Genomic DNA, 7,729 nt, shown 5'->3' with positions numbered 1-7,729 from the left:
ATTAAAGCTAACAAAAAAATCATTCACGCAGTACAGCTTACACCTCTCTAGTCTTTAGTTGACCAAGATAGTCAAGATACACTCTTCCCATTTTATTGAGAATAATTCACTAAATTAGTTTTCAATAATTTTGATTTTGGATAAATTAGTTTTTAACAAAAAAATTAACAAATTGATCTTAATTTTTAGAATATTAGGCAAATTAATTTCTAATAAAATAAAATAACAAGTTAGTTATTTAATATGAAGTACAGACAATTTGAGTTGTCGTGTTTGCGTGTCGGACACATTTTGGACACGATATTTATCGACAATCGTCCGACACACATGTCTGTCGTATTCAATCGTGTCTTAATAAAAAATAAAAAAATATTCTCTAAATACATTTAAACACACCTAAATATCATTACGTGTCAGCGTATTCAGCCTTATTCTTAACATGTATTCTTGAAAATTGAAATGAGTTTAGAAATAATATATATTATTATTTATTAAAATAAAAAATATTTTAAATACTTTTATATAGTTAAAAAAAGACATTAAAACCAATTAAAAGATTATTTTATATTTTAATACTAATATAATATCAAGAATTCATTGTAATTTATATAAAAAATACTTTATATTTTATATATATATCATGTCCCCATATCTTATAAGATTTTAAAATTCATGTGTCTAGATATCCTATATCGTGTCGTGTCCTGTATCCATGTCAGTGTCCGTACATCATAGGTTATTTATTTTTAAAAATTTAAATAGCTTAACTAATTTTCCTGTGAAAAATGTTAGAAACACATTAAATTTTATTATTTTTAGCCATCATTTTTAGTTAGTTATTAACCAAATTTCTTTAATTCAATAATTTAATAACATAATTTAGCCTACATTTTTAAATATTAATAATTAATTGATGACAAACCCTAAATTCTAAATCCAAAGTAATTACATTTTATAGTTATAAGTTACCTTAGACTCATCGTAGTTGTTAAAATTAGACCATATCTATCAAAAATTCAGCAAATCGATAGTCCAGCAGTTTAGTTAGCCATTTAGACCAAAGTTGCTGTTGTTATATTTAGTGTTTTATATATTATTTTAAAGTTTTTGACTAAATTATAATTTCTATATTTATTTAATTATTATCAAATTAAACAATTAATATAATTAAACGTTTCAATCGAACCGTTAAACCAATAATCAGTAACTTAGCCGAATCTATTATATATATTGTTGGTACAATTCTCATATGTATGATAAAACTCAGACACATTTGTCTTGTTTTTTTCGTTAAGTTTCTCACACTTAACCAAGCCAACAATCAAAGTAGCAGAGAACAAAAGTGATAACTAAGGGTGTATTTGGTTTAGCATTTGGAGTATTAAACACACGTTTAATTTTATTTTAAGTTTTACTATAACTTATTTTGATAATAAAAATAATTGTCAAACATAAATTATATTAATATCAACTTACTTTTAATTAAAATCAATTTTATAAAATTAATTTTATACAAATTACTATTTACAAACATTAATCCAAATACATTAAGTTGAGTGTATCTGTGGTCATAGTCGATCCAAGCACTAAAAATGAGATGAAATTAGAGATGTCAACAGGATAGGATGGGGGCGGGGATGCCTCTTTGCTCTTCATCCCTGCCCCCAGATTTACTCTCCATCTCCATTTTTGTTTCCCGCCGTAGAGGAATATTGCTCTCCATTCTCATTTTTTACGGGACTCCATTTTTGCGGGGACCCCATTCTCCATCTATCTGATAGTTCTAACTAATTATTAATTTCCATATAAATAGAGCTGCAAGTATCCATCCTATACAAAAACAGCAAGATTTTATACCAAAAAAAAAGTCTAAACGATAAGATGGTGACTTCTTTCGAAATGACGCAGTGGGGGACGCAACAGTGAGCCAGAAGACAGAGCAGTGGACAAGGTGGGAGATGCGGCAACAGAAAGAAAAATGGACACGTCGACAGAGTTACGAAAAGAGAGGTCGCAAATAGAGAGCACAACGCGATGAAGGTGATGGCACCATGAGGTGTAACGATGCGGTGAGAAGGGAGAGTGGCAACAGAGTGGCTGCAGAGAGGTTGGATGGAGTATGGATAGCATTAGGAATCTCTGAATTGAATAAGGATTATACAAATGAGGATTAGGAGTTTTGGGTTTATGTGTGTGTAAATAAACTATTAAGGACAATTCAATAAATTTATGAATTTCGAGAATTAGCGAGGATGGGGTGGGGATTCCAGCTCGAGTCCCTGCGCTTGTCTCGAGGAAATTTCGTCCCCCATCCCCATCTCCATCTCCGTGGAGAAAATTTCCCACAGCCGGATCCCCATTCGAGGCAGTCCCCGCAGGGATCCCTGCATCTCAAAAAATTTTGCCATCCCTAGATGAAATATACCTCCATATAGTATTTATTAACTTTACAATAATATAAAACAAAAAATTACAAACAAAAACTACAAAAGGTAATTATATTTTATAGAATTGTGCATTTTAAAAAATATTTTTGCTAGTCGAAATAATTATTTTCAAAAGATTAAGCTGATTTGAAAAGTTGGTAAAGTGTCGAGATGGAAGTAGGAACTAAAAGAGATACATGTGCAAGCATTAAGTGGAGATTATTTGGCACAGATTCGATTTCGATACTTTGGTAAAATCGAGCAGTTACTCAATTGGAGAATCGAGCAGTTACACGAATGAAAGGGATCGAAGGCTTTCTTTGAATTAAGGATTTGTTGGTAACGCTCTTGGGAAAAAGAGTGTGAACGATTACCTTAATCTCCGCACGCAAAGGGGTACAAATTCTTTAATGATCAGTTATGGAAAGAGGACTATAAATAACAGGAAGCAGTACGGCACAGGGGTTAGAACTTTTCTCCAGAAATATACTCAAACATACTTATATCCCAATGAATGTATGCGTCTCCATTCGATTTTGATTTCTGTAGAGTTCCTTCCATTGTCTTTACTTTTCAATTTTACAATTTCTGTAAACTTTATCTTTTCCAGTTCAATGTATCTTCAGAGCATATTTTAATTTCATTGTCAAATTTATATTTTAGCACTTTTATTTTTCATGTCAAAAGTCTTTTGACCCAGTCGAAGGCATTTTAATTGCTTTATTTAAAATTCAATGTAAACTATTTTAATTTTAGTCATTTTTACTTTTTGAAATATTTATTTTACACTTTTTCTGTCTTTTGTACCTTTTGAATTCATTTCCCTTTTAATGCTCATCTAATTCAAGGATCTTTGATGTACTTATAGAAAAATTGGTATCTACAAAAGAGGAGTAAGTTTCGCTTCCCGATCATCAGAATCGAACCACCGTCAATTTGTTAAAAATCGATGAAACAATTTTAAAGGAAAAAAAAACAAACTAAACGAGGAGTACTCAACAGCTAATTAGCTATGTTGAGTATAGCAGCATCAGCCCGGCCTCTCACTGCGAGTTCCTGTTTGGTCTTTTTTATTGCGTTTTATGTGGTTGTGCTTCTTCACATGGGCTGCTCATCACAAGGCTCATGAATACAAAAAATAGTGTGATAATTAGGCAATGCAACTACCAGTTATGAGCATTTGCTAGGTCAAAAGTTTTGAAGGGGACCTAAGCTGATGGTGCATTTGGGTATGTGGTGGGTATACGAGGTGCACGAAGGATGCTAATAATGGAACCTTGTATTTGACAACCAAGAATAAAAAAAGGAACCTTGTATTTTGCTATTTGCCTTGTAAGAAGATGCTAATTATTCTATTTGATATTCAAATAGAACAATTAAATAAACGTGGTAAAATTATAAAGAGCTATAAAATAATTAAATTTTAGAAATTCTATTTGACAACTCAATTATCTATTTCAACCTTTTCATTGGTTGTCTGATATAATTTTAAATGCGTTGTGTAAAAGAAAATAAAAATTACTTTGAAATGGTCATAAAATTATTTTTTTTAAAAAAAATTAAATTAATAAAAATATATATAAATAATTATATCTCTAATATATTTTTTCATACAAGAACCTTTTCCACCGAGACTTTTTTTTTTTTTTCATATAGGACTTTTTTTTTAAGAGTAAAACCTCTAAATAGGTCCTAAGAATTTGGATATAAGTCAAATTTATTCTTGACAAAGATTAATTAGGTTGGAGCTCTTCAACCTTTTATGCCGTTAGTCAATTCTACTTGTTAAAGACGAATTTGTCTTATATCCAAATTCTTGAAAATTTATTTGTGGCATTACTCATCTTTTTATTTGTTTTATGCTTTTTTTTTTTAATCAACAAGGATCGACTCTAATATCAAATATTTAGAACTAATTAATCAAATTCTTATTAAGTTACACTATTTTTGTTTTTTGTTGGAGCTTCAAGAACTTAAAATAGCAAAAAAAAAAAAAGGAATAGGAAATTTTAAGAAACTAAAGTAACAAAACAAGAAATTATAAATTAAACACTACAATTAAATAAAATTAAACTTAGGATTAGAAAAAAAATTAATAAAACTCTTGAATTCTAGAGAAAAATTAAAATTTCTTTATCTAAAATTTAATGTCTCAAAATTTAAAAAAAAAAAAGAAAAAAATGAGTGTGTATAAATTGTGTCTTCTTCCCTTGATTTTGGCTTCTAAATTTGGATTTTTTGGAGTTTTAGGGCCTTTGAGAAGCCAAAAAATAAGTATTAGCGTGCTTTATTAAACCTAATACATAGGTGCATCTCGCTATAGCGAGAATCTCGCTCAAGCGAGAGGAAAGTTCGTTAGCTCGCTATAACAAGGGTCTAGCCAACCAAACTTTCAAATTATTTTTTGAATTTGTTTTTCTTGTTCAATTTTTTTCGATTTTTTGAGGTTATTGATGTGTCTTAACCCTAAAACACTTAAATAAATTTGATGACAGCATCAAATATCATATAATAATTAAGAGCATAAAAAGTATATTTTTCACGTATAACTTCATCAGAAGCAAAATTCAAAAAACTCAATAATTAATTGAACCAAAATTGTGTAAATTTGTTGTTAAACTTTATACTTTTTAACACAATTTAAAATAATAAAATGGAGTATATCACGGATAAAACCGAACTGCCTTACTATGCTCATGGAGAGGTTACTTTAGTTGACAGTTCTTCTGCTTTACCGAATTTTATGACTTTCTTTGCTTGGTTCTGTGCTAGGGGCAGCAGATTTTGTGAGTTGTAGTCATCAATTAGTCATCAATAGTATATTTAATGGTGTAAAATTTCATCTAATGGTGGAGAATCACTCATTTTCTTTTTGCTGGCTAAGTGCTAGCCAAATTTTAATAAATCTACTGGCCCCTAGACTTTCCCATTTTTTATACCTGCTGCAAATCTGGGTTTTTTTTGTCTATGTTATCCCCAACCCAACAGGTCAAAGACTAATCCATTGTGGTATTGAGCTCTATTTAAGGGTTTATCGCTGGCCAATGAGTTGCTGCATGCACAAGGCGGGATTCGAAGCCCCAACACTTGTTTAAGCGGACTAGTGAGCTAACCACTAGACCAACCCAACTTGGTTTGGGTTTTTAATTCTTAAAAACTTTCATGTGCAGGTCATGGCCTCTCAGTTTGAAGCCCATGCTGGCTTGGCATCCGGACGCAAGCCGTGAGTATCTACTATTTAGCCATATGCATTAAACAGCTCATCACAGTTTTACTCTGTTGTGAAACTATTTGTGTCACCTTAGAATGCAGTTGAAGATATAATATTGCAATTGTTCTAAGATATATATATTATGAAACTTTTACATATCTCATTCCAATCTTTTATGTTATACGATTCAGTCTTCTAACTTTTCCTTTCACAAACTTATGCGTGCCTCTTTGTTTGCTATGATTTAATACTGACATTGTTCTTGAACTGGCTTTGGATGCACAATATGATTGATTTTGCCTTCCCATATCTCTTGGCTCTTGCAGGTATGCATTTTTTGTTCCGTTGAGTAGTGTCACCTGTAATTAGATTCACATGTATTTTATTCTCTTACAATATGTGAATAAATAGGCTACAAAACTTTATAAACTAATTAGTGCTCCAAAACAAATTTATTTTTTAAAATTTGGTACATTGAACTTGTTTTGTAGTGATCACTGATAGTGATCAAGCACTGCAGCATGTTTAAAAGAAAAATAATAGCTGCTTGTGGTTTCGGATTTTGGTAGGCTAAAATTTATCGTATAATTTTAGAGGGTAAACTTAATACCCTTCTCTTCTTTATGTTATATATAGATTAATTATAATCATACTTGCTTATATATCATAACAATTATTTTTTTAACTATTTTTTCGTATAATTATGCAGGATAATTTTAGGGATGTTAATGAAGATTAATTAAGATGCTTATCATAATGGTTTATTGGCAAAGACTTTAATCAGAAGATACTTATGTAGGATACAATATTTTGATTTTTTGTCGTTTATTAATAGTAAACTTGGTCTCATGCATATTTTGATATGGGTGTATTTAATTTAGTGTGAGATATATGAATATTCAAAATTATGATCATCCCAATACTTTTGGTTTATTATAAATATATTTTGTTTAAGGATAATTTTTATTATTTAAAGAATATTGTATAGTATTATTAAAGGCTACGAAGGCTACGCTTATATAGAATAGCAAAAATAAGTGTAGTATGTTCTTTTGAATTCTGATGAGTGATGAAAAGCGTAGCTTTTGATTCTTAAGCGCATCACTTTAAAAGCAAGCGTAGCCTATCCTAAACTCCAAAAAATCAAAAATATAACTTTTGAGATAGAAAAGCGTAGTCTTTGAGAATAAGCAATCCCCACTAAAATGTCTCCAAAGCCAAATAACTATAGCCTTTGCCATCATTTTTTTTTAGCTACACAAGAGTAGTTGAATAAATAATTTTCTTGTAGTGTCAAAATAATAAGACAAGTTTGCATTTACACAATGACTTATATAGCAATTCTAGTCCAAGGAGACGCTCAAGCCGAATTGAAGAGAATAAAATCCTTCAAGACTCGATTAATTTCATGAAGGAAAACAGCAAAACTTTCCTTTGTAATGTAAGCATTGTTCCTGTTTGTAGTTAAATTTTTTGGGGTACTGATTGAATTAATAAAAGAATATTATTCTATTAAGTTTTTTAACACATTATGAGTATTCTTCAAATTCACCCTTGAAATTTAGATTGATACCAATCCGACTTCATAAATTTCAATTCGGGGTAGCATCCTAAATTTATCTTTGTTAACGACAAACTGAGTTGGCACATTAAGTTGGCACACTGTACGAATAAAAATGACATAATTTTATTGAAGCGATGGAAATTTCTCAGAATTATATCATAGAAGAGAGGAAGAATAACGAACGAGGGTTTTGTGTGAGAATGTTAATCTAAATATGATATGATATTGCTTTCTTGTCTAATTTATAAAGCCACAAAATGACATTTTCTCCATTTGTGTCATGTGGAAACTTAATGCGCCAACAGAGCAAGCTGTTAACGCAAACGAATACAAAGATTAACACGAGTTATGAATCAAATTTTAAAGATGTTTATTTGAGTAAATTTTAGGGATCATTTAAGATTGACGCAAATTTTAAGGGACATCTTAACACAAATGTTGAGTAAATTTTACTTTACATAAATTGTTGTTTACTTGTTCATCTTTTTGGACCTTTTGTTCATACACGTTATTTACTTTCCTTTTTTC

This window comes from Arachis ipaensis, chromosome B01, assembly GCF_000816755.2.
Source record: "Arachis ipaensis cultivar K30076 chromosome B01, Araip1.1, whole genome shotgun sequence".
Taxonomy (NCBI): domain Eukaryota; kingdom Viridiplantae; phylum Streptophyta; class Magnoliopsida; order Fabales; family Fabaceae; genus Arachis; species Arachis ipaensis.
The sequence above is the reverse complement of the archived record's forward strand: the minus strand, read 5'-3'. Positions refer to the sequence as shown.